The sequence below is a fragment of the Euprymna scolopes genome, chromosome 2 (genome assembly GCF_053919585.1).
Source record: "Euprymna scolopes isolate OS-2025 chromosome 2, ASM5391958v1, whole genome shotgun sequence".
Taxonomy (NCBI): domain Eukaryota; kingdom Metazoa; phylum Mollusca; class Cephalopoda; order Sepiida; family Sepiolidae; genus Euprymna; species Euprymna scolopes.
Window position 1 is genome coordinate 50432071 of NC_136483.1, and position 4342 is coordinate 50436412.

Consider the following 4342-nt stretch of genomic DNA (forward strand, 5'->3'; position numbering starts at 1 on the left):
AAGCTCAGATGCCACTCCTAGAACTTAAGTAGGGTTAGATTATCTAAGAGAATTTATTCACATTGTATTTAAAGGCGACCCTATTGCAGTCAGACCGACGGAATTGCATTCACCAGACATTCATGAAACTTACCGTAGGTTGATTGTTTTATTGTATTACCATTTTCTTAATTGAAATTACTGTACGATTAATGTTTTCTATATCATGTTTTTTTTTCTTAGCATTTTAAAATCTGGTCATATTGCATATTCCGATGATTTATGTAAGTTGCCAGAATATGCCGATGGAATATCCACAAAGAAGCAGGCTATTCTCTGTATATGTATCCCAAAACCTTAAGCTATACTAGTATAAGCAAAACGAATTCGTTTCTTTTTATTTAAGTTATTAAACTAGTATGTTGTTTTTTCTTAAGCAGTATCTTTGATGTAAGTTAAAATTTTCATTTTTTTTGTCAACTTTTTATGATGTAATTTTTAAAAAAGTTTTCTGGTGAAAATATTATTCAGGAATATATTTAATTTGTTTGATTTTTTTTCTAAAAAGTTATCATACACTGTAGAGAGCAAGGCCCACGCTCTCTGCTAGGCAAATTATATAAAGGTGTACTTTACAGTGTGCCATAAATGTACCTAGCCATATATTTCATTTTGATGTTTTCCTTCTCCTAGACTGGTTGCACTATCAAGATCTAGTAGACCCTGCTATTTCATGCTAACAGGACTGATAGTAGATAAATTATACTTTTGCAGAGGAAAGCGATGCATTAGGCCCAACAAAACTGGAATGTAAGTTCACAATCATTGCTGATAACGACTTTATGATCGCCATTTTTTTCATAATATTCATAATATTCATGAGTTCATTATCACTTCTTGAATCATTAAAATTAAAAATAAACAACTCCTTACTGATTAAACACCTACAAAGAATCCATTCTATTACACAATACAAAACTTTCCCTCTTCTATTGGATTCCTACTCATTACGGATTCCACAGGAAATGAACAAGCTTACATGGCTGCAAAAAATTCATTAAGATTTGAGAAAAGTGACATAAAAGTCCCATACACTGACTACAAAATAAATAAATGAATTTATTACAAAAATTGACAAAACCTTAGGCATAATTGCAAAAACAACAAATTATTTAAAATTAAAACAATTTTAAAAGACTTTCAAAGAATTGTGAAAAAAAAGTAATCGGATAGGACACATATATATAACTCACTCCTTTATATTAAAAGATGAAGAACCTCCCAAATGTATAGCATGTTACGAGCTGTATATGGTGAAATATTTCTTACTGGACTGTCATGACCTCAGACACATTCGTAAACACTTTTACAAGAGCAAATATCTAAAAGTTCACAGGAAACATGAGTTGGAAGAATTACATTGAGAATATTGCCAGAAACGCTGCAAAGAAGGTAGGTTCTCTCTACCATGCTAGAAAGCTACTAACGCCCGAAAGTATCCTGTACCTCTATAAAGCCACCATTCGCCCATGTATGAAGTATTGTTGTCATATTTGGGATGGTGCATCTGCTACTAGTCTCTCGCTCCTGGACAATGTCCAAAAGAGAGTCGCCAACCTAATAGGTCCTGAACTGTCATCTAAGCTTCAACCTCTGTCTCATCGACGAAATGTTGCATCCCTCTGCCTGTTCTACAAGTACTTTAACGATGAATGCTCTGACGAACTACAAGCACTTGTACCCCCACGACGTAAATACGCCCGACAGACCCGACAAGCAACTAAATCCCACCCTTTCACAGTAGAGATCCCTAGATGTAAGCGAGCCTTCTACTCCAGTAGTTTCTTTGCCAGAACTGTTAGATTTGGAACTCCCTTCCGGGACACTGCTTCCCCAACTGTATTGACATGCAGAAGTTCAAATGTAATGTGAACCGACATCTTGCTGCCGAGCCCCCTACATAGTACCCTTGTAGCTTATATCCCTTTATAGTAGCCCCCTACATCAAAGTGCCAATGTGCCTTGTTTGGGGTGAAAATGTTATAAAAAAAGAAAATTACTAAATTAGTAGAAAACCTCATGTAGTTTGTCGAAATCAGGAGAAAGGTGTGGAGATTGAATGAAGAACACAAGAAATATGAGTTTAGAGATCAAGTGATGCAGTATTTAGTTATTATATCCAGATGTGTTGAAAAACAGTGAAAGAAAGTGCCGGATACAATGTTGAAGATAACAGACCAGATTTGTAGGTCGGCATAAAGGCATACAATGACATGTTGGTTAAATGGGGGAAGTCCAGAAGTGTATCAAAGAAAAGCGGAAACGCTAAAGTTAGAAAGTTGGAGAGAAAGTTTAGTGAATAAGGATATGAATCTGGTGGCAAAGAGAAAAGCAAGAGGAACAAAGCCAACTTGAAGAAGAAGCAATCTATGTGTCCAGATATACTACAAGAAACGGCCATAATAATGAAGTATTCAAGACAGCTAAACTGTTAACCAGATGACAAATATGGGTATTGTTAGAGTTATAGCTAAATTAGAGAGAAGTGCCCTTGAAATAGGGATACGTGGGACGTTTGGAAATATTATGAGAGATTGATAAATGCTCAGTTTTAATAGAGCAAAGAAAATCTAGAAGTACTGTCTCTAATATTGAGCATTCTTCACCATAAATATATCAATTTTGAAAGGCTTCTTTCAGTCTTGAGAGACACTGAATATTCCGTGTAAGATGGCTGCAAGTAGAAGCTATAATGAAGCATGGATTGCACAATCTCTAACCATACCTCTTTTGAACCAGAATTGCTTAAGTCACATAGCAAGGAGATATCCATAACAACTGGAAAGGCTGGATAAGCGGAGAAAGATTGGTGTAATTTGAGCATTTATTTCTTGACAGTTTGCACAACCAAAGTTTAAAGGTCTATATCCTACTATTTAATCCCTAACTGGCGAAGAAGGGTAATTAATAATTTTCAAAAGGGTATTAGTGAAATTAATGTAACAGATTCGAGAAAATTGAACCAAGCATACCAAGCCTACCATCAATTCCATATAGCAACTAATACAATTATAAGTGTGTGTATGTGTGTGTGTGCATGTGTGTGCATGTGTGTGTGTGTGTGCGTGTGTGTGTGTGTGTGTGTTTACAATAATTTAAGCCTGAATACAGTGCGCATTTAGAAGTTTATGCAACTTTGATACTTTTAACTTTCCCTTTATGGTACATTTCAAAGACACCTCGAAGGTTCGCTTAAGTTCAGACAATTCTACTGTCACGTTTCTTGTCAAGTAAGATGCATCAGCTTCTATCCGAGAACATATCTTTACTCATAACTCGGTTAACAGTTCTTCACATGAAGAACTCGTTACACTTGTCATGTAGAAAAGCAATAAAATCTGCTTGCACGTATCGTCAATTTTGACAGGTGCTAATAATATGAATTACCCTGGACGATATATATATATATGTGTGTGTGTGTGTGTGTGTGTGTGTGTGTGTGTGTGTGTGTGTGTGTGTGTATGTGTGTGTGTGTGTGTGTGTATTACCAGCAGGACTTTTGTCCCGGCATTGCCCGGTAGAAATATAAAATACTTAATTAAAAAAAATCTCTAGCAAAGTATAAAAAATAATGATATTTCGAAAAAAATGTAACTTTTTCACCGTTTAAGAAAAGAAAGCTAATTCGAGAAGGAACCGGGTTGTATTTGAAAACAAATGGATGTGATAGTACAATATTTTTTTATAAACCTCTTTTCATTATTCTTCTTGAAAAATGAAAACAAAAGTTTACTAACACTGTTTTGTTCAACGTACGCAACTAAAAAAGTCATAGTTTGCTAACTTCCATACAAAGATTTTTGTGATTAAAAAGTCAAACAATATTAATAAAGTCATAAATACTCTTAGCCAATGCAAAACTTTTCTGTATCCTAACTCTAAATGAAGTGTTAGGTTTAGTTTGGTAAAAGTTGATTTAGTTTAGTTCATATTGTGCAGAAGTATATATATATATATATATATGTATATATATATATATATATATATATATATATATATATATATATATATAGCTGAATGTCTGTGTATGTGTGTGTCTGGTCACGAATAGGCTCCTATATGGTTGACTATTTTTAAAAACTGATTGCATATAATGATAGAAGATGTATCGAGACACGGGAATGGGTATCTTTTAATCTGGTAGAACAATGGTTCATTAAAATTGTGGGGTCAGCGTTCGCGCCTGGTCCACAAAGTATGGAAATAAAAAATTAAAAAAAAAAAAACGTTTACAAGTGTTTTTGATATAGATGTACATAAGAATACTCTGTATAGTATGTTTTAACTTAAATAGGAATGGTAT